Source organism: Mustela putorius, unplaced genomic scaffold, assembly GCF_011764305.1.
Source record: "Mustela putorius furo isolate JIRA1106 unplaced genomic scaffold, ASM1176430v1.1 tig00000731_pilon_pilon_pilon, whole genome shotgun sequence".
NCBI lineage: Eukaryota > Metazoa > Chordata > Mammalia > Carnivora > Mustelidae > Mustela > Mustela putorius.
The window spans coordinates 3,183,043-3,206,674 of NW_025421461.1; the positions used below are offsets into that span (position 1 = coordinate 3,183,043).

The window sequence follows — 23,632 nt, forward strand, 5'->3', positions numbered from 1 at the left end:
GACAATTTGGAGAATTCAACACTCATCTGTCAATAATTAATAGAAGAAGCAGATAGAAAAATGGCAAGTAAATAGACCTAAAAATCCATTCAACCTGCTTGACCTGTTTGGCACTGGAACACAAGGCCCAACAAATGCAGAATACCCAAGGACGCAGGAAATACTCATTGAGATCAACCACATTCTAGCCCATTTTAAAACAAGGCTCAGTAAATTTTATATTTTATTTTTTTTAAAAAAATTATTTATTTATTTGACAGAGAGAAATCACAAGTAGGCAGAGAGGCAGGCAGAGAGAGAAGGAGGAGGAAGCAGGCTCCCCACTGAGTAGAGAGCCCGATGCGGGACTCGATCCCAGGACCCTGAGATCATGACCTGAGCCAAAGGCAGAGACTTTAACCCACTGAGCCACGCAGGCGCCCCTCAAGAAATTTTTAATAAGCAGCTGAGGGGCACCTGGGCGGTACCCTCAGTGAAGTGCCCAACTCTTGGTTCTGGCTCAGATCCTGATCCCAGGCTCTTGCGATTGAGCCCTGAGGCAAGCTCTGGGCTTGGTGCAGAGTCCACTAGGACTCTCTCTTCGCCCTGCCCTTCCCGCCTCCCCCACTCACGTGTGCTCTTTCTCCCCAACAAACAAATCTTTAACAAAAATGAACAACAGTTGAGAGTGGGAGGGGTGGGAGAGAAGCGCCAGAAGGGAAGGGGGAGCCGGAGGAGCCCAAGATACTGCCTTCTCCCCAGGCAGGGCTTGTTCAGCCGCAGCCGCGGCCTCCGCTGGTCAGAGAAGCAGAGCGCCTGAGCTTAGGCGCGCGTCAGCGGGGCAGCCTGGGCCCAGAGAGCCCCGCTAGCAGCGAGTAGCGCCTCCAGCGCCCTCTGAGCGCGCTCGCTTGGGGGCCGCAGGGCCGCAGACCAGTCCAGGGAGGAGGCGAGGGCAGCTCCCAGGCGCCCCTCCGGGGGGCTGGCGGGATGTGCATGGAGATCCCCGCAGGACTGACGGAGCTGCTGCAGGGCTTCCCAGTGGACAAGTCGAGGCACCAGCCTGCAGACCTGCTAGAGTTCGCGCTGCCGCACTTCACGCGCCTGCAGCAGCAGAAAGAGGGCAAAGGCGCCCTGTCCTTTGGCCATGAGGGCGGGACCTTGGGGCGCGGGAACCGCCGCGGGGGCGGCACCCCCAGTAAGGGAGTCACTTCGCGGAGTAGCCAGGAGGTGGGGAAATTTAGTTTTCTTTTGGCAAGGAGGAATTTACCGAACAGCTCATACCTAGTCTTCGGAAAGTCAGAATTGCAGGTGCCACCAATGCTGCTTCTTACGCCTTGGCGCCTTGGGAATACGTTTGTGGAAGGAGCTGAAGACAGTGGTTGAGAGGACAGGAAGGCTAATTTCAGGACAAGGGCCCCTGTGGTGCCTCTCCCATGCTGACCACCAGGGGGCGTGCCCGCCGGCGCGAGACAGAGCCTTGGACAAGTGACCACCGGCCGGCCCTCCTGCCTTGTGCTGGCCCTGGTGGCGGTTACAATGGGGCGGGGCTTGGGTGACAACCACAGGGAGGGAGCGCTTGGAGGAGAAAGCAGTGGCCACTGGAGGCTGGGGAGGTGACCGAGGGGTCCAGGTGGCAGGAGGGCCAGTCCTTTGAGGCCCTTGGAGGGCGCACTCTGTGAGTTGGGGTTGGGGGTCCTGGTGTGGGAGGGCCTGGTGGCCCTCAGGGGATTGGGGATGCTTGGGGGCCAGGTCAGCCTCAGAGAGACCTAAGCTGGAGGAAGGACCTGTGCCTCTGTGTCCTCCTTCCCTCCCCCACAGACCCCTGCACTTTCCTCCCCTCCCCTGGGCCCCGCATCAAGATGCGCTGACAAAGTTTGCAGTTGGAGCAGGCCCCCTACTCAAGGCCCTGGGCCTTGAGTGCTTTTTCCACCTGAAGGAACTGAGCATTAGAGAGGTCTGCCTCTTTCCAGCGGTGTGAGCCCATTAAGTTATTTCAACTCCCAGAGCCACAAATTCCAGTTTGTCCAAAGAAATGAATGAGAGACTATGTTAAAAGGCTGTTAAACTGTAAACGATTGCTGCCTTTCTCAAGCCCTCTGTGGCAACTGCACTGAACGTTTTACATAGGACACCTCAACCCCAGAAATTAGGGTTCTCACTTTTATCCTGCCTGTGAGCAAATAGGCACTCTGAGGGAACAGCCACTTGCACAAGGTCTCAGAGCAAGTGAGTGGTGGAACCAGGATTGAGTGCTAGGAGAGGCCGACTGCAAAGCCCACGCTTTTAACCACTAAGTCGCTGCTTCTGTCCTTATTTACATAATTAGAATTGTTGTAAATGCCTGGGTTATCATTTCGCTTGCCTGTGGGAATATGAATGTATACAAAGTGAGTTACAGAGCTCTAAAATTATTCCTGGAAGGATGAGAGGCCCTGACATCAATATGCTTCTGATTAGGTATAGGTTTTCCCAGAAGTATGAAATTCTTTTTATTCCTGTGGAAAGGAACCAGAGCTGGTATTGCAGAGTTCATTGATAGGTTCATGTACTAGGAAATTAAAATGGGAAGCAGAGTGAACTGCCGATGGTTATGGTCAATATTTCTCTAAAGGAAATTCCACAAAGAATGTCAGGTGCAGGGCAGATACTTACACAGTCAGTCATGTCAGGAACTTCCCTAGTAAGTAGTAATTTTAAGTCATTCATCTATCCATTCATTCATTCAGAATCATGGAATACTCACCATTTGCCAGGCTATGGGGATAATACAAACAAGACACAGTTCATTCTCTTAAGGAGCTCTAGGGTGTGTAGGGAGGCCAACTGATACCTGAGCACCATAAAACAATATCCTAAGTGCAGTGATTGAGAGATGCATGGGAGATATTTAAAAAACAAAAATCAAGGACACTTAGCCCAGCTAGGAGGATGGTCAGGGAAGGCCTCCTGGAGAAGGTATGCAGGGGAGCTGACAGAAAGAGTTCCTAGGGGTTAGTTGGAATGCAATTGTCTTAGAACACAGTCAGCATGATTATAATAATGTAGGCTCTCCCTGCGAAGGAGAACTCAGCTATGATCCAAGAAGAAGAGTGACTGTGACTCGCCCATCCTTGGAGATGACCAGGGCCACTTAGAAGAATGGTTTTGCTGTGTGGTTCTGCTCATAGGCCAAGAATAAACCTGGCACATGCATGATTCATGTTATTTAAGTATAAAATGTCCCAGGCTCCTTTTTATTTTTTTAAATTATTATTATTATTTGTTAAGATTTATTTATTTGACAGAGAGTGAGAGAGAGCACAAGCAGGGGGAGAGCAGGAGAGGGAGAACAGATGCCCCACTGAGGAGGCAACCCAATGTGGGGCTCCATCCTAGGTCCCAGAATCATGACCTGAGCCAAAGGCAAATACTTAACTCGCACACACCCCTGAGGCACCTTTTTGAAATAGTTCATAGTTCCAGTGTGAGAGGAACACTAAGTCTGGCTGAGTAGGAACAGAAAGAAAAGTAAAGGAGGGAATGAAGCGGCTATACACTGTATTTGGAATCATAATCTTCTTTTATTTCTTTTTTAAGAGAACACTTGGAGAGTGAAAGGATGCATTAGAATCAGAGCATTTGGAAACAAATGAGCCTTTAAGAGACTTGAGCTCAAAAGGAAAATGTCTTGATTTGGATCAAAGCGGTTCCAAGGAACCAGAGATTAGTTTCCCTGAAATACAGCCCTCAAGCGGGCTTGGGGAGAAAATTGATCAGATCCTCAGGATGAACTGGGATGGTAAAGGAGAGAGGAAAAAAAGATGATCAGACTTAAGTGAGTGACAAGAGGAAGAATTCCAGTCCAAAGCAGAAATCCCGGAGAAATCACTGGTGTCTACCAGCGAGGACATATTGTTTTGAAAGGATGACCGCGCCAACGTGTATCCTTTGGAAGGGAATGTAACATGGATTTTAGTGTCCTCTAGTGCTTTAAAAGCATTGTGAAATAAGGGGATTTTATGCATATGGAAGAAAAAATACCACCAGAAATATCCTTTTGAATTAATAACAGACTCCTATGTTTTAAAGTTCAGTTCAGCGCTCTGGAGGGACATGTGTGACAGAAGTGCTGACTCTGGGCCTGACATCTGGGTCCAACAGTCTTGCTCCCCAGGCAGGAAATTCTGGACATGGTTTTTCTGTTACATAGGGTGCCCTTTCTTGTGGGAGACTCAGGACAATCCCTCCCTCTCCTCCCCATTCCCCTTCTTTCTCACTTCCTCCTCCTGCTCCTCCATTCCTTTCCCCTTTCCCTCCTCTCCTCACCTCTTCTTTAGATGGCTTGATGCTTCTTCACAAGCTCCTAAAACCATTACGGGCTCCTAAAACTGCACGTTCGGAGATGGACCAGAAAGCAAAAGGTATGGGAAAAGTGAAAGCCACTGAGAAAGGCACCAAGGGGTCGACTGACATCTGTCTTTGCCGCACAAATATCACCATTTACCAAGAGAATAAGAGGAGGAGAGTTTTTCCCTTCCTCCTCCGTGTGCCACTGAAAATTGCTTCCTAGGATTCACCTCTATTTTTCCCTGTAGATTCTGCCTTTGGAAGATTTGTAAGCGATCGGATGCACGTAAAGTGTTTAATGTAGTTCCTGACACACAGTGAGCACTGGACGGGTGTTCACATCTGGATGATGATGGTGGTGGCGGCATTGATGAGGATGATGGCAAACACCTAGTGGGAGAGGCAGACAAATGACAGCCTCATTGCTGTAGACTGGGTTTACTTTGAGCAGTGGAGTTCAAGGTCAAAACTTGGGCTTGTCCAGTCTGAAAGATAGGACAAGTTTTAGAGACTGTAAAGACTTTGGGCTTGTTTAGTCAGCCAGCACGACATCTGGGGATATCGCTAATGAGAGCAAGTATCCTACATGCCAGGGGTTTGGGTCCCCTGTTACCCTTGGGCTCACTGCAGAACTCAACTCTTCTAGACCACCTCCCTCCGCAAATTTGTTTAGCTCCTTGAGGACACCTTCTTTCTGTTCCTTTCTGTTCCCGTTCCTGTATTGGTTTTCTCTATCTCTCTCTCTCCCTTTTAAAATTTTATTTATTTGACACAGAGAGAGAGATCACAAGTAAGCAAAGTGGCAGGCAGGGATAGAGGGGGTAGCAGGCTCCCTGCTGAGCAGAGAGCCCAATGTGGGGCTCTAGGACCCTGATATCATGAGGTGAGCCAAAGGCAGAGGCTTAACCCACTGAGTCACCCAGGTAACCCCCCCTTTTTTATTCCTGTTAAAAATAATAGGTGCCCTTAAAAAAAAAAATTAAAGCAGAGGTACCTGGGTGGCTCAGTTGGTTAAGTGCCTGAGTCTTGATTTCGGCTGGGGTTGTGATTGTGATCCCAGGGCTGTAATCTTGAGCCCAGCATGGGGCTCTGCACTGGGGATGGAGCCTGCTTGGGATTCTCTCTGCCTTTCTCCCTCTGGCCCTCCCCCTTCTAAAAATAAATAAGTTAAAATTTTAAAAAAATCAGGCAGATTCCTCTTCTCACACAGACCACACCAAATCCATTTCCTGAAAGTGACTACCATTCCAGGTTTGTATAAATGTATATCTTTCCATACCTTTTCCTGGGCATCTATGGACACATCTGTGTGTGTGTGCACACACACGACACATGCTGTGTTTTGTTTTCTTTACCAGTCAGATCTTCTGCATGACCACTTAGTATGTCTCAGAGGGTTTTCTGTATCAGGGAATGTAGAACCACTTCCTCATTTTAAATTCAACCAATGCCCTGTTATGGATGGCCGTTTTTTTTTACTTCTGATTTGTTCTCACCAAAGGGGCTTCAACAAGTGTGTTCCTGCCTCTCTCTGCCTGTAGCATCCCCCTTTTCCTTTGGGGTCCCCTGCCTTACCCTAGAGGCCTGGAGTAATTCAGAGTGTTCCTGGTAAGTAGGCATAACCCTGGATACTGACTTCCACCAAGAAAACAAGGTGTCATGCATTTATGAGAAGGAATCTTTGATGATTGTCAAGTGCAGTGAAATCTGCTTTGGACCATAGCGTTTTTTGTTCATGTTTGGAAGGTTGCTGTAAGAGCCGGCTACTCCATGACCATTCATCACGAACGGTAGCCCTAGTGCCCAGCATCAACTGATAGCGCGTGCTTTCAATGAGTGTGAGCGCTGCTGGAGCAAGGAGGTCCCGTTAATACTGAGTGAGTCAGTTGCTAAAAGTCTCTAATCACTTATCCATTACTTTAGATGCTACCACATTCAATTAATTGGCCTCGGCTAATTTTTTAAATGGAATGTTTCTATTTTAAGTAATCTCTGCACCAAGCAAGGGGCTGGAACACTCCGAGATCAAGAGGCATAGGCTTTACTGACTGAGCCAGCCACATGCGCCTAAAAGGACTATTTTTTGGAGCAGTTTATATTGATTGCAAACGAAATGAAAAGTACAGAGTTCCCATATATTCCCTTGTGTCCCCCACCAGGTTCTTCTTTTGTTAATATCTTTATTAGTGGGGGACATTTGTTAAAGGTGATGAGCCCATGTTGTCTGTTATTATTAAATAACATCCATATTTTACTTTAGGGTTCACAATTGGGGGTGTAACATTCTCTGGGCGTTGACTAAGGTATGATGAGGTATATCCACCACTGTAGTGCCCTACACACTTGTGTTACTGCCTTCAAATCCCTCGTGCCCCACTCTCCATCCCTGCCTTCACCCCCTCACTCCCTGGCCATTATTCCACCCCCCATCTTCATAGTTTTACTTTTCCAAAATATCATGTAGTTGGAATCATACAATGTGAAGTCCTTTTTTTTTTTTTTGTAAGATTTTTATTTATTTGTCAGAGAGAGAGAGAGAGAGAGAGAAAACACATGTCAGGGGAGGGGGAGAGAGAGAGAGAGAGAGGCAGACTCCTGGATGAGCAGGGGGCCCAATGCAAGGCTCCATCCTAGGACTCTGAGATCATGACCTGAGCCGAAGGGAGACACTTAACCAACTGAGCCACCCAGGTGTCCCCACTGTGTCCCCCTAAGGTTGGGGGGACAGCCTTGTGTCCCCCTAAGGTTGGCTCCTTTCACTTAGCAAAATGTATTTAAGATCTCTCCATGTCTTTTCCTGGCTTGCCAGTTTAATACTTGTTATTTCTGAATAATACTCTTTTGTATGAATCCACAGAATTTATAAACAGTTTTAATCACTTCCGTGATTTTTACAAAAGATTTTGCACACAAAACTATGCATAAGTAAACTACTATTGAATTAAAAGTAATAGATTTATAATAGCTCAAATTTTTCATTTCAGAAAATTTTAATCTTGGATTTATTCCTGGGAATATGGAATTTTTAATCATGCTTAGGGAATTTTGTCTCTTTGTGCTTTATTCTTCCAGGGGAAATGGTATATGAGGACCAAATACAAATATTTCCAGCTGAATAATTGCCTTTCTTATGAAGTTCCTTGGTGACTATACTGTAATTTCCCCTTTCTATATATTTTCATGAAGTAAATTGAATTTCACTATATTAAGTGCTCACTATGTGTCAGATACTGAGCAGCCTAGGTTCTGGGGATTAGGAGGATAGGACGTTCTTTCTGTTTACTGTTGACTTTCTTTTCTTTTTTAAGCAAGGTATAATTCATATACCATTAAATTTACCTTCTTAAAATTTAAAATTGTGGTAAAATACATATAAAGTAAAATTTAGCATCTTCCAAAAAAAAAGATTTTATTTATATATTTGACAAAGAAAGAGGCAGAGAGAGAGAGGGAACACAAGCAAGGGAGTGGGAGAGGGAGAAGCAGGCTTTCCCAGGAGCAGGGAGCCTGGCAGGGGGGTCGATCCCAGGATCCTGGGATCATGACCTGAGCTGAAGGCAGACACCCAATGACTGAGCCACCCAGGTGCCCCTCATCTTTCTTTTAAATATTTATTTATTTGAAAGAGAGGGGAGGTTGGGGAAGGGCAGAGGAGAGTCTTAAGCAGACTATTCATGGAGCCTGATGTGGGGCTGGATGCCACAACCCTGAGATCACAACCTGAGCCAAAGCCAAGAGTCAGTTGCTGATCCAACTGTGCCACCAGGAATCCCTAAAATTTACCATCTTCACCATTTTGAAGTGTACAGTATCGTAGTAGGTACATTCACACTGTGCTGCAACCAACACCTGGAACTCATCTCGTGAAAAGGAAACTCCCTACCCATTGAACAACTCCCCGTTCCCCAGCCCTGCTCCTGGCAACCACCATTCCACTTTCTGTCTCTATGGAACTGATTCTTCTTGGGACCATGTCTGTGGAATCCTACCATATTTGTATTTCTGTGACTGGTGGATTTCACTTCCATGATGTCCCCAAAGTCCATCCATGTCATAGAGCATCGGGTCTCCTTCCTGTGGAAGCCTGAACAACACTCACATGTTGTTCATCCATTTGTCCATCATGGGACACTTGGCTTCCTTTTACCTTCTGGTTTCTGTGAAGTATGCTGCTCTAAACATGGGCGTGTGAATGTCTCCTTGAGAGCCTGCTTCCAGCTCTTTGAGCTAGGTATCCAGAAGTGTCATTGCTGCATGATATACTAATTCTGATTTCAGTGTTTGGAGAGCTCTCCCTGGGGTTTTCCAAAGCAGCTGCATGATTTCACATTCCTACCACAAGTGACCAGTGGTTCCAATTTTTTCACATCCTCATAAAATTGACCCCTTTAAAGTATACCATCCATTGCTTTTTTGCATGTTCACAAGGTTGTGCAGCTGTCACCACTGTCTAATTCCAGAACATTTTCATCCCTCACAAAAGAAATCCATATCCCCTAGCCATCACTCCCCAACCACCTTCCCCAGGCCCCCAGCAGCCACTGGGCTCCTTTCCACCTCTATGGATTAGACTGACCCTGTACTGTGTGTGGCCCGTTTTACTCAGCTTCATGGATTCGAGGGTCCTCCATGCCCTAGAATGTGGTTGATGACGTTCTTGAAGAGATTTCTCCTACTTTGGACTGAAGATGTGAAATCCTTCCCCTCCAGAGACTGTGCCAGGGGTGCCTGGCATCACAGTTCTGGGCTCCATGCACTCAGTGTCTTGCTGGTCTTGCCTTTGCCTTCCAGACCATAACTTGATCTTTTGGATGGAACAGTTCTCTTCCTGTTTACTACATTTGAGATGAAAACCAGCGAGTTCTTCTGTACATCTGTGCTGACACTGTGTTTATCTACAATGTCTTCAGAATACTCAGCACCATCTTCAGGTATGCAAGTTTTTGTTGTTGCTTTTAAAGATTCTATTTATTTATTTATTTATTTATTTAAAGAGAGCAAGCAAGAGAGAGCAATAGGGAGAAACAGACTCCCCTTCTCAGAAGAGAGCCTGACGTGGGGCTCGATCCCAGGATCCTGATATCAAAGCCTTAGCTGAAGGCAGACGCTTAACTGACTGAGCTGCCCAAGAGCCCCCGAACATATATTTTAATAAGGACCTTCCTTAAGTCAATGCCTAGGTCAAAAACATCACAGAGGGTTTCCCAAAAACCTAGTCAGTACTCAGGGATCCATGCCATGTAGGTGCAGAATTTGCTCTCTAGATGTCCAGAAACACCCAAGCCCACAAGCAGCCCTTCTTGGAGCTTAGTTGAATGTGCAGCACTGAGTCCAGTGCTGCTGGGAGGGAGACGGGGGAGTTTGTGTCTGTGGAGCGAGGAAGGAGCAGCAGGCAGAGGGGCTGAGAAATAGGGACCATGCCAGGCAGGAGTCCAGCCTCCTGCAGAGTCAGGTGGCTGGGAGTGGCCTTGACCATCCATCCATCCATCCATCCATTTATTCCTTCGTTCATTTATTCCATAGGTATTTATCAGAACCTCTTTGTTTCAGATTCTGGGCCTGTAGTCATGAACAAAACATGGAGCTTATAGTCTCATAAATACACAATTATGAATTACAACAAACACTCCAAAGGAAATGTGGGCTGCTGCAGGAGAGAGAGCAGGAGTGAGAGATGGCCCTCCAGTTGGTTGTGCTGGCAAACATGCCCTTTGTGCCAAGATCTGACTGACTGAGGAGAATGAACCAACCAGGGGCAGTTTGGGGAAAAGCAGTCCAGACCCAGGGAGCTGCAGGTTTGCAGGCCTGCCCAAGGGGCCCGGAAAGAAGGCTGGTATGACTGACATGGAGTGAGCAAGGGAAGAGGAAGGAGGGAGGGAATGGGCTATTTCCTGGCAGGCAGCACGAGCATTTTGTTTGTTTCCAGAAGGTTCCTGAGTTACTGGGAAAGGATTATGGGGGGATGGGAATGAAAGCAGGGAGACCAGCAGAGAGGCTTTTGCTCCAGATCTGCTCAGTGGCTTGAGTGGACACTGTTTAAGGGAGAAGAGGCCAGCAGGGCTTCAAGGGGACTGGAGGTGGGGCAGAACCCCATTTATTCCCCACCTGGGTTCACAGTTGGGCACATGCCTAGATCTGTAGGGAGCCCTTGTCCTTGTGGGGAGTGTGGCTTACCCTTCAGGGGTTTTGCGGGAGAGAAAATCAGAAAACCACTGGTTGTGGAGAAATGCCAGGGAAAGGCCATAGGAGTGGGGTTTTCAGCCCGATGAACCTGGAAGGGGAGCTTAGTTCTCTCTGTGGGGCTCCAGCCTCTCTGGCCATCCTGAATGTTTCAGAGCATTTTCTCTGCATTTCTGCAGGGCCACACTAATGTGATCTCCTGCCTCTGAATCAGGGAAGATAGGTGGTGGATTGCCATAGCTGACAAAGGGCCCGAATTCCTGATAATCATATGGGACTCCTTCACAGGGTAGGTGTGGTGCAAGCCTCTTTTTCTCTACTCACTGTAGCGTATCTGCAACAAATGAGAAATGCTGGTCTGGGCATGCAGAAGCCAGAGCTGGGATGCCGGTGAGGGTGAAGCGGCCTGGGGAGGCTGGCCATCCTGTTGCCTTGAGGCCCGGTCAAGTGACATTACCTTCATGAATTTCCCCAGCTACAATTATTGGTCCTTTAGGCTGAGAAACTTGGTTTGGCGATGTCCCAGAGTAGATTAGGGAAGTTAACACTAACCCAGCTTGGAGGCCCAGAGAAGTGAAGCCATTTTCCCCTTCTACAAAAAAAGAGGCTAATCATACCCACTGTTTTAGTTTCCTTGGGCTGCTCTAAGAAATTACCACACCCTGGGGTGCCTGAGGGTCTGAGCAGGTTAAAGCCTCTGCCTTTGGTTCAGGTCCTGACCCCAGAGTCCTGGGACCCAGCCCTGCATCTGGCTCTCTGCTCAGCAGGAATCCTGCTTTCCTTTCTCTCTCTGCCTGCCTCTCTTGCCTACTTGTGTGATCTCTGTCCATCAAATAAATAATTAAAATCTTAAAAAAATAATTACCACATGCTGAGGGGCTTAAAATAACAGAAAATTATTCCCTCACAGTTCACGAGGCTGGAAGTCTGAAATTAGGGTGCCCTAAGGGGTGGTTCCTTCTGGGGCTCTGAGGGAGAACCTGCTCCAGGCCTCTCTCCCAGCTGCTAGAGGTAGCTGGCAGCCCTTGGTTTTCCTTGGCTGGTAGACTAATCACTCTAGTCTCTGCCGCTGTCTTCACATGATGTTGTCCTCCATGTGTCTCTTTGTGTCTGCACTTCTATCAGCTCAGCAGTCATTGGTTTTAGGATTCATCCTAATCCACCCTCATCTGAACTAATACATCTCAAGGACCCTGTGAGCATTATATGCTCACATCCTGAGGCTCTGGGTGGACCTGACTTCTGAGGAGGCCCTCAACACACTGCACTTACCTTACAGGACTATCATGAAGACCAGTAGCGCACAGTCCATGGCCCATGATAGATATTAATGTGTGTTTTATTTCTTCATTCCTGGTCCTAGAGGCAGAGTGCAGTGCTAGATTAATTGATAAGATTGTATGGCCCTGATTGAGTTGTGGGGGGTGGTGACATGGGGGTGGATAGTCCAGTTGGGGATGATTAGGAAGAAGTTGTTTAAAGTTCTTGGGTGTTCTGGAAAGTTAGGTTGATACAGGTCCCCCAGTTGACTGGTGACGTCCTACGGACCTGTTACTTAATCCTGGTCCTCATCTTACTAGACGTCTCAGTGGCATTTGACACTTGTCATTGCCTTGGCTTTTGGGATACCATGTCACCTTGTTTTTCATCTGCCTTCTGAGACTCTGCTTCCTCTGGCCCAAGATGGTGAGGAGGATGTGGTTGGTCCTTTTCTCCATCCAGAAGGGAGCAGACCTGGGGTGGTAACCACACCATCTTCATCTCCCTAACAACCTCATAATTCTTCTTTTCATGGATGAGGAAGCAGCTGGAGAACATTCCACCTGGATATCTCCTGCTAAAATATCTCCCAAGCCCTGTTGCATCTCCTCCCAGAGGCCTTCTAAAGCCACCTCTGCTGCCCCTGCCCACCCACTCCAACCTGGCCAGCCTCCTCCTCTGCAGCTTCACTCTACAACCCAACCTCCAGGATGGTGATTTAGAATACACATAACATGAAATTGACCATCTTCACATTTTTAGAAAAGTTTTCTTTATTATTTACTTAAGAGCAAGAGAGTGTGAGTGGGGGAAGGGCAACAGAAGATGGAGGGAGAATCCACAAGCAGACTCCTTGCTGAGTGCAGAGCCCAACATGGGGCTCGATCCCAGGACCCTGAGATCAAGACCTGAGCTGAAACCAAGAGCCAGCCGCTTTACCAACTGCGATACCCATGCACCCCATTGTAAAAATATATATTTTTTAATTTAAAGATTTTATTATATGCTGGAGGCAGAGGCTTTAACCCCCTAAGCCACCCAGGTGCCCCAAATTATGTTTTTAAAGGTCCAATTTGGTGGCATTAATTACATTCACAATGTTGTGCGACCATCGGCACTATTTCTGGAACATTTTCATCACCCCAAACAGAAACTCTGTGACAGTGAGCTCCCCATTCTCCTTCCTCTCAGCCCCTCATCAACTTTCTGTCTCTATAGGTTTGCTTGTCATTATTTTATGTCCGTGAATCATATGTGTCTTTTTATGTCTGGTTTTTCTCTCAGCATAATGTTTTCAGAGTTCTCCCATGCTGTGGTATCAGTCAGTGCTTCCTTTATTTTCAAGATTCTATCACATGGATATACTGATTCTGCTTATCTACCCATCTGTTGATTTTTAATAATCTTTTAATTGAAAGCTAAGGTCTCCTTTGGCCACCATCTCCAATCTTCACCCTCTTCCTGGAGGTAGTCAATTTGGTATGTTTCCTTCCAGAACATTTGCTGTTGTCCTAAATACAGATCCATGGACATCAGCGTGTAGCATTGTGTGGTTGTTTTCCACAGCATTTTGAGTGTGATCTTTTCACAAAGGCAAAATCTGTTTGTGTTACTCCCCTGCTGAACACCCTTCAGAGGCTGCCTCTTGCTGATGCAGCCTGAGATAGAGGGAAAAACGCATCTTGCATCCTAGTCATGGAAACTTGTCCCCCAGAAAGTGGAATTCCCCTTCCATGTGCCTGGCTGTCACCTGTGGCTGTCACACGCTTCCAGCTGCAAGTAGTGGGATATCTGACTTACACCTGAGGGAAAGTTGTTCTATCCGTGACAGAGTCCACAGGCAGGAAGGGTGGGCACCTCACATGTGTCTCTTCTCTGAAACTGTTGCTGATAGCTCCTTTTCCCCAGGCATGGCTGGCCCCCTTAAAAGGCTTTATTCTTTGGTTTTTTCTTTTCTTTTCTTTTTTCTAAGATTTTATTTATTTATTTGACAAAGTAGAGAGCACAAGTAGGCAGAGAGGCAGGCAGAGAGAGAGAGAAGGGGAAGCAGACTCCCTGCCGAGCAGGGAGCCTGGTGTGGGGCTCGATCTCAGGATGCTGGGATCACTACCCAAGCTGAAGGCTTAATTGACTGAGCCACCCAGGCTCCCCTCTTATATTCTCTTGCTTATAAAGCTGTCTCCTCGACTAGACTAGGGGTGACTCTGACAGTGATTTTTTTTTCTTTTTAATTACAAACTAAAGTGCATCTTTGGTTAACAATTCAATATGTCAGTATGAGTTTTATGATATAGTAAATGATGAATTTGGGACCCAGAAAAGATTAGCTGGTTTTAGAATGAATATTCACTTTATTAAAGTTATAAACTCAGAACCATAGTTTTCCCTTAAGTTTTTTTTATTCAACTTATAAATTTTATACCTTTTATAAATCTAGCAGATTTTTATAATTGCCTTTAAGGGGGTTTTGATTAATGTTTGGCCCAACTCACAAATTTGATTATTAATTCCTTTTAAACATTTTTATTTTTTTTTAAAGATTTTATTTATTCATTTGAGAGAGAGACAGTGAGAGAGAGAGCATGAGCGAGGAGAAGGTCAGAGGAAGAAGCAGACTCCCCATGGAGCTGGGAGCCCGATGCGGGACTCGATCCCGGGACTCCGGGATCATGACCTGAGCTGAAGGCAGTCGTCCAACCAACTGAGCCACCCAGGCGTCCCCCTTTTAAACATTTTTAAACTGCACTTAGAAACTGAATATAGGGCGCCTGGGTGGCTCAGTGGGTTAAGCTGCTGCCTTTGGCTCAGGTCATGATCTCGGGGTCCTGGGATTGAGTCCCACATCGGGCTCTCTGCTCAGCAGGGAGCCTTCTTTCTTCTCTGTCTGTCTGTCTGTCTGTCTACTTGTGATGTCTCTCTGTCAAATAAATAAATAAAATCTAAAAAAAAAAAAAAGAAACAATATATTTGGTTTTATCTCTAAGTTCTTTAGTAGCCTGATTAAAAAATAATCTTCACCCATACTTAGAGAATTATTATAAATCTAATAAATTAGACATAACTATGACAAATCTTAAGTTCTCATAAGTATTCTAATACTGTTTATAAACCAGTATGATTTGAATGTAAAATCACAAGTCTGAATCAATGACGGGCACAATTTTAATCCATCAGAGTCACAAATTTAATCCATCATAGGCTCTGATACATTAAATTCTTTTAAACATCACCCATTCCTAAGCAAAATAAGCAGATTCTCTTCCCACCAATATGTTTATAGAACAGGCCCAGATGACATCACTGGCTCTCTGTTTTAATTCTGGAAAGCCACAGGGATAAGATGTTTTTCCACACTAAGGACATCATGGTGCCATTCACAGCAATGTTAAGACTGCCTTCTCTCAAAGGATTTGGGGGGCTAGTTCCCAGGGGGATGAAGCCTTCTCAGGTGACAGAAAACCAGCCAGGTCCTCAGCCGGGGCACAGACTTGGTCCCAGCCAGTGGGGGCGCTGGAGTGACCTAGGAGGCCTGCTGATATTTCCTGTAACAAGAGCTCAGTAGTGAAAAACAATGGGAACCACCAGCCCGTGGTCCTGGATCAGGACGTCCTACCACAGGCCTTCGCTCCCCCAACCCCTGTGCTGCCGCTCACTCACATCACTCACAGCCTTGCTTCTGTTGTGTTTCTCTGGCTCGCTTAGATATTAGTATTAGTATTAGTATCTCATTTAATTCTGCATGTGACAAGGTTTTTCCTGCTTCTTAGGGTTCTACAGTCTTGCCAGTGACACGGTATAGTAGTGAATGAGGGAAGGAAAAGTGAGTCCTTCCTTACCCAGACCCATCTCCAGAGTCACCCTTGTTTAGTTTAGAATCTGTTCCTCTAGACTCTTCTGTGCACAGAAATGTGTGCACTCTCTCTCCCTCATGCAGGATGAAGTTAACTACACTGTTTGGCAACTTGCTTTTTTCACAAAATATTGGTCACCTTCCCACATTGGCCTCATTCTTTTTTTTTTTTTATTTAGCTATTTTTCAGAGAGAGGGGGGAGAGATAGAGCATAAGTAGGCAGAGTGACAGGCAGAGGGAGAGGGAGAAGCATGCTCTCCACTGAGCAGGGAGCCTGATACAGGACTTGATCCCAGGACCTGAGCTGCAGGCAGCCCCTTAACCAAGTGAGCCACCCAGGTGCCCCTGCCTCAATCTTTTTGCAAGTAGCCTAGTTTTTCATTATATGGTTATGTCATAATGTTTTTAAACAGTTCCCACATCCGTGGATATTTGTGTTTTGAGATTTTTTTTGCCATTAAAGCAGTGCCATGATGAACATGATTTTATATTTATCTCTGCTTAATTTCACTATTATTTTTCTGGGAAAAAAAGCTGTAGAAGAGGAATTGTTGAGTCCTAGGGTGTGTGCATTTAAAATTTTGACAGATGCAGCTAAGTTGCTGTCTAGAAAGCCTGTGCTTATTTTCATTCCCTCTTAGCTGGGAGGGCACTCATTTTCCTGAGAGCTGGGGTATTGTCCTAGGCATCTTTTTTTCTTATTTCCGTCCTTCATGCCTGGCACAGAATCAGCACTCAATAGTGGGTGACAGTCGACTTCATGAAGAGAACTAACAGCATGTTTGCATAATGCTGAGTTAGTTTTATTATTTTTTAAAATGAGGTAAAATTCACATAAGGTAAAATTCGCCATTGTAAAGCCTGTGATTCAGTGGCATTGAGCGTGTTTACAATGTTGTGCCATTGCCGCTTCTATCTAGTTCCAACTGCTGTTTTAAAGTCATCTCTATGCCCAAAGTGGGGCTGGAACCCACAAACCCGAGGTCAGGAGTCACATGTTCCACCAGCTGAGCCCGCTGGGTGCCCCTAGTTCCAAAATCCCAAAAGGTAAACCTAAAGCCCTCAGTCATCCCTCCCATTCCCCCTGGCAGCCACTGACATGCCTGTCTGTCCCTGTGGATTTTCAAATTCTGGACACTTCATATCAATGAGCTCGAACGACGTGTGGTCTTTGTGGCAGGCTTCTCTACTTCACGTGATGTTTTGGGGGGTCCACCCCTGATACAGCAGGGGTCCATGCTTCCTTCCTTTGTATGGCTGGCTGCATCACAATCTGTTGTATGGATGGACCACATTTTTTTCCTCCATAGCTTTTGAAGCGAGTTTCTCTGGGGAGCAAGGCAGACCTCCGCAAATGGGTGTTCCCTGGTCCTGTTTTGTAGCATTCCTGTGCACACAATATTGACAGCTGCCCAGAAGGCAACAGCATTGGGGCCATAGCATCATCTGGGATGCCAATTATCTGGCAACCATCTCCGATGCTGAAATCCAGGTATGGGGCACGTGGAGGTGGCCTCAGTGGGCTGGCCAGCCTATCAAGTGGGTCCTGGTGAGCAGCTCTCCTCGGGCCTTGTGGTAATGTGATGCTCTCAGGGAAGGACCAGACCCCATGGCCCCTCATTGGGGGTTCTCTTCCTGGGGTTTAGCTCATGTTGCCATGTTCCTTAGCCAAAGTTACATGGCTACAATGAGAGGTGTCGGATTTGTCAACAGCCTTCAGGAACCTTCTCATTCTCCTCCATCTGCTGTCACTCACAGGAAGTTTTGCATCTGGAGGTGGACCTTAGCCGTGGAAATGCCAACAAGTACCTTCAACCTCCTCAAAGAGTATGGTGTTCAGGTGAGCTCAGTTTGAGTGTGCAAAGCTAGTTTACAGTCACACCAAGCCCAGGTCCAAACGTATTTTTGGTTTTGCTGGCATTCAGTTATGGTTCACTAGCACTTGTAAACCAAAACAAAACAAAACAAAACACGACCGTATCCTTGATCTCATTTTACTCTTCTTAATAGTGAGCAATATTTTTTTGAGCATGTATTATGTGCCAGGTTCTGCTAATTTTGTTACAGCAAGATTCTGACGCAGTGCATGCAAAGGTGCTGGGGAGGGGTTCTTTAATAACACAATGGACTGCTACTGTTAAGTACTAGGTAATTTGTCTGAAGTCATGGGCCAGCGGCCTTTCCTGTTCTAGACATGCTCTTAACTGCTCCTGAGACCCAGAAATTATTAGTCTCAGTTTGCTTGAAGCGACTTGCCAAGGACACCCACCGAGTCAACTCTTCCATTCTGCGTTGTCACACTCATCCTTGCAACCTTCGGTCACCACATGGCTGCTCAGCCCCTACAATGTGCCAGACAGTGCACAGTGCTCACCTGGGTGCAGGACCCAGAACCCAGTCAGAGGGCCTGGGTGACTGGGCTCTCCTGGGCACATGTCATGCTGTAGCTTCATGTCCATGTCTCTCCTTCTGACCCCTCACCTTCCCTCTAGGTCACCTTCCTCTCAGCTTTTATAAGCTGAGCTGATACAGTAGCCACTGGCCATAGTGAGTTTTTCTGTTGCTGCAAGAAACCGCTCTGAGACTTAGTAGAGCTTGCATTGAATCTATGGATTGCTTTGGGCAGTTGTCCTCTTAACAATCCATGAGCACAGTGACGCCTGTGTGGCTCAGTAGGTTAAAGCCTCTGAGCTTCTGCTCAGGCCATGATCCTAGGGTCCTGGGATTGAGCCCTGCATCAGGCTCTCTGCTCAGTAGGGAGCCTGCTTCCCCCCACCTCCTGCCTGCCTCTCAGCCTACTTGTGATCTCTGTCAAATAAATAAATAAAATCTTTAAAGCAAGTAAACAAACAAAAAACAAAAGAATCCACAGGCACAGGCTGTCTTTCCATTCTCTTACATCTTTTTGAGTCTCCTTCAGCAGTGTCCTTTGCAGCAAACAAACCCTCCACCGAAAGTTTGTTCCTAGGTCTTTTTATGATATCATAAGTGGATTGGTGTTCTTCATTCCCTTCGTGGGTTTTCATTGCTAGTCTATAGAAACACAACTGCTATGTGTAGGATTTTGTGTCATGAAACTTTGCTGAATACATGTGGCTACTTGGATTTAAGTTGGTTAGAGTGAGATAAAACTAGAGATTCAGGGGCGCCTGAGTGGCTCAGTGGGTTAAACTGCTGCCTTTGGCTCAGGTCATGATTCCAGGGTCCTGGGATCGGGCCCCACCTCAGGGTCTCTGCTAAGCAGGGAACCTGCTTGCCCACTCTCTCTGCCTGCCTCTCTGACCACTATGTGATCTCTGTCTGTCAATTAAATAAATAAAATCTTTAAAACAAAACAAAAACAAAGAAACAAAACTACAGATTCATTTCCTTGGCATCACTACATTTCAAGTACTCCCCAGCCACCTGTGGCCAGTGGCTGCCAGGTTTGACAGAACAGATGAACCAATATCTTGGTCACAGAGGAATGTGCTGTGTGCAGTGCTGCAAGGCCCCAAGTCTGGAAGGATTCTGCCATCTTCTGCCTGCTCTACATTCTTGCCCACCCCGCTGGACCGAGCCCTTCCATTTGGCTTGAGTCACAAAGGGTGAGCGAGCTCTCAGCACAGCCCAGCTTTCTAGTAGGCTGGCTGTTTCATTTCTAGAGTGAACTGTCTCACACCTTCTCTTCATCTCTCCCCATCCCTTCCTCTTCCTCTTGGCTGATGACCTCTCTCATTTTGCGTGGAGAGAATGGGGGCCATCAGATACAAACACTGGCCTGTTCTCACTCTCAGCCTACAACCTGCTTCATCCTCACCACTGTTTCCTGCCCCTCTGAGTGTAACAGCGGCCAGTGCACGAGATGCCACTCCTCTCAGGCGCCCAAGGCCCTCTCCTGCAATGATCCGCTCTCTCTCCCTCCCTGGCTATACCCCGAGCAGACATACATGTGTTTGTTTCCCTGGTCTTTGGGGAACACCACTGACAGTGCATCACCCTCTGGCTCTGGCTCTCTGCACCTTTCACAGTTACATGTCTCTGAGGTGCTGTCTGTGCCTGCTTCCTGACTTCATCATGTCTCATTTACTCTTTTGTGCCCCAAATATTTGATCTCTTTATATTTCATTGCATACATCCAAAATGTGTCCATTTTAAGGCATGAAACAAAAGGTTCCTGTGTGTTTACTGCCCGATGAAGAAAGAAAATCACCCAAACCCTGGAAATCCCTTTGTCCTCCTTCCACAATCCCGTCTCCTAGTTAACTAGGGTTAACTAGTTAACTAGTGTCCCAGAATTTGTGTTACACATTCCCATGCTTTCCTGTATACTTTTGTCTAGCAAGTATCTCTCAGTACTTTATTTATTTATTTTTGAGTGAGAGAGAGAGAGAGAACGTGAGCAGGAAGGGGCAGAAGGAGAGGGAGAGAGAGACTCTCATGCAGACTCCAGGCTGAGTGCAGAGCCTGATGTGGAGCTCGAACTCAGGAGTCTGAGATTCTGACCTGAGTCAAAATCAAGTGTCAGATGCTTAACCAACTGAGACACCCGGGTCCCCGTCACCAGTTTTTTAAAATAGGCTCCACAGCCAACATGGGGCTGGAACTCAGGACCTTGAGATCAGGAGCAGTGGGTTCTACTGGCTGAGCCAGCCGGGTGACCCTCCCTCAGCACTATCCTATTTTGTTTTACTTGTTTTGTTTGGGGCATATCAGGAATCATAATTGCTTCATTTTTTCTGCCTTGTTTCTGAGAATCATCCATTTTGATTACTGATCTATAATTCACTATTTTCATGCCTATCTAGTCTCTTCTACTTTGAATATAATATAGCTCATTTATCTATCCTACTGATGATGAACATTTTGGTTCTTCTGATCTGTCTTCCACCTACCCACAGCTCTACCAAATCTGTGCTTATCACAGTCACTGGCATTTCCAAGTGAAGCAAGCACTATTACATCGGCATGAGCACCGTTCCCAGTAGGTGCTGAAGACACCTTCCTTGTGTTCACAACCTTCCCTGAGCTACTCTGTGGCCTTATCCTCTTTGACTGCACACCTTCCAAATGCTGGATGTCCTCAGGGTTGAGTTGTGGGAGCTCCTCTTATGGCGACACCTTCTTCCTGGATGTTCTCTTCTCCATTCCCATGACTTTTAAGTCCTGTGCACTCCCAAGATACACCCGAAATCCTTCCTCCCCTCTCCATTTCCACGGCCACCACAGCTCCTTGCATGACTACAACATCCTTCCAGCTGAGCTGTGTTCACTCTTGTTCCAGTCCTTCCTGCCACACTGCAGCAGCCAGAGTGATAGTTCTTAAGTGAGCTGGACAGATCATACCACTCTCTTACTTAAAGTCTTTGAGTGGCTTCCCTTTGTGATGGGGATAACCCTAAGCTTCCCTCCACCCATCTTCCAGCATCTACCCTCCTGTTTATTAATGTCTGTCCATTTGTATTCCCTGGAATTTTACAGAAATGGACTCTTTTTGTGGCAGGTGCTGACTTCTTTTAATCAATTTAATTTTTTTATTTGATTTAATTTTTGAGATTCATCTATGAATGCAAAAATAGTTTATATAGCTTATTTCTCTTTATTCCTCTTTATGTGTCCTTTAAAATGTGAATGCTGAGTAGTCATCAAATGGATATGTCACAATTTGCTGATTCACCTGTTAAAAGACATTTGCTCTGTTTCCTGTTTGTGGCTGTTGAAAACAAAGGTGCATGAACTTTCATGCACAAGTCTTTGTAGGATATATGCTTTCGTTTCACTTAGTAATTATCTTTTTTTCTGAAGGCTATTTGCCCTAACTATAGGGCTGTAGGGTGGTAGTTATTTCCATATGTTGAAGATACTATTGTCTTAACGCCATTTCCGTTAAGAAGTCAACTATCAATCTTATTGTTCCCTCTTCTGAAAGTTATGTATGTCTTTCCCCTCCTGCCCCATTCTGGCCGCTTTTAAGGTTTTCTGCTAATTGTTAGCAGCTTTTAAGGATGTGTCTCTATGTATATGGCTATGTTGTTGATTTTTTAAAAAATCCAAAATTGGTGCCTAGCTGGCTCAGTCAGTGGAGTATGTGACTCTTGATCTTGACTTGTGAGTCAAGCTCCATGTTGGGCAAAGAGATTACTCACACACACAAAAAAAGGATAAATAAATAAAAATGAAAATCTAAAAAACGTATCTTCTGGAGTTCTTTGAACTTGGAATATCTTTCTTTAGTTTTGCAAAATTCTCTCCCACTACTTCTTTTAACATCGCTTTTATCACCTTTTTTTCTTTCCTCTTCTTTTGGTACTCCAATTATACAGAAATTAGACCTCTCTTGTGCTCTATCTCTCTTATTGTCTATATTGTCTGTTCTTTTGTGCTTTATCCTTCAGTGTGGACATTTTATCCTACAATTTATCTTCCCATTGTACTGACTAATTATTTCTTTGGCTATATTTTATTTTCTGTTAAATTATCTTTTGAAGTTTTTTAAATCAATTTTTTTTTTTCAGATCTAGAATTTCCGCTTGATACTTTTTAAAAGTTACTGCTGAGATTGCCCATCTTGCCCTCTACTCTCTGGCACATCGTGACCACAGTTATTGTCAAGTCTATGTGTGTCGATGTTATGCCTGCATCTCCTGGGGTCTCTTGCTGATGATTGCTTCCCTCCCGATTGTCAGTTGTTTGGAAATGTCTCTTTCATATGCCTGGTTGTGTTTCATTGGATGCCCAGTGTCATGCTTTAAGAAGTCTAGGAATAATTTGATACTCAGGATGACACTTTCCTCCAAGGAAGATTCACTTTTGCTTCTTGTTGGCATCTGGCAAAGTTCACGAGATTAACTGATTAATTGCATCACTAATTGCAGTGATTTGAGGCTGATTTCCAGCCTTTTTGAGGACTTGTCCATGCATTTACTTCCAACAGTTCTGCCCCACCCCCGGCCACCCCATTCCCCCCACCCCTGCCAAGGCTGATGAGCTGTCCTGAAATTACTTCTCAAACATTAGGTCTGGTCCTTCACATACCTGGAGCAGGCATGGAGTAGGTGATGGTGTGGAGGTTGGAGGAATGGAACTTAAGTTGTGTTTCTAGAAGTTGTCTCCCAGGGCTGCCCCCTGCATCCCTTCAACTCAGGCTGCAGCCACCCCCTCCCATACACATACCCCCACAGGACATGTGCCTCAGTCTCCCCAGGGAGCTCCATGGTGGTGTGGTTGTTGTTAAGCTTCTGCACTTTGTGGTTTCCTCACTTGCATAGTTACCACAGGGTTGATTTAATGGAAGGGAGCCAGGAGTCCATGCTATTCACCATGTTGGCAGGAATCAGAGACTCTTTCCAGTATTTGCATTCACTCCAAGTTACCTTGTGACCTTGTCAAATTTAGAAATGTGTATGCAGCAGTTTTTTGTCCAAAAGGACACAGAGTAAAGGTTATCAGTGAATATTGTGCTACTTTTGCTTGTTCCAATTTACAGATGATGAATTATAATAAGACTAAATAAGAAAGGGGACACATTTGAGGCCAATAATTTTAATGTTCAGGTTTTCAATTCTATTCCTATTGCTTGCAAAATGCTGTTGTCTTTTCTGTTTTATATTCCTACTCATCTATTTAATATAATATAAATATTATTTATTTTTAACATTTAGCTTAGCCAGAGAGAAACAGAAAATTTGTAATAATGTAATATATTTCCATAATTTATATTTCAGAACTATTTTACTTTTAATCCAACAAATAATAAAGAATTGGTGAGCAACAGTAGAACACAAGTAATATATTATTTGTGGGTAAGTAGAAATATTTTGATTTGTCTTAAATGTAGGGACAAGTATATGTTCATTCCCCAAGTAGAGATGTTTTGGTAATGTAACCATACGGTATCTACTTAGGAAGCAATAAATATGTGTTAAAATGCTTTGATTTAATTATAGCATTTACTTTAGTCTCATTGGAAACTAGTGTATTAAGTCAGAAGCAGATAATTTTTTAAATTTATTTTTTATTTATTTTAGGCATAACAGTATTCATTATTTTTTCACCAT

General features: G+C 45.4%; 1 pseudogene; it reads left to right on the forward strand.

Annotated features, from left to right (window-relative positions):
* Window positions 1–966: 966 nt before the first annotated feature.
* Window positions 967–23,632, forward strand: part of LOC123393059 — a 38,831-nt pseudogene continuing 16,165 nt past the window's right edge.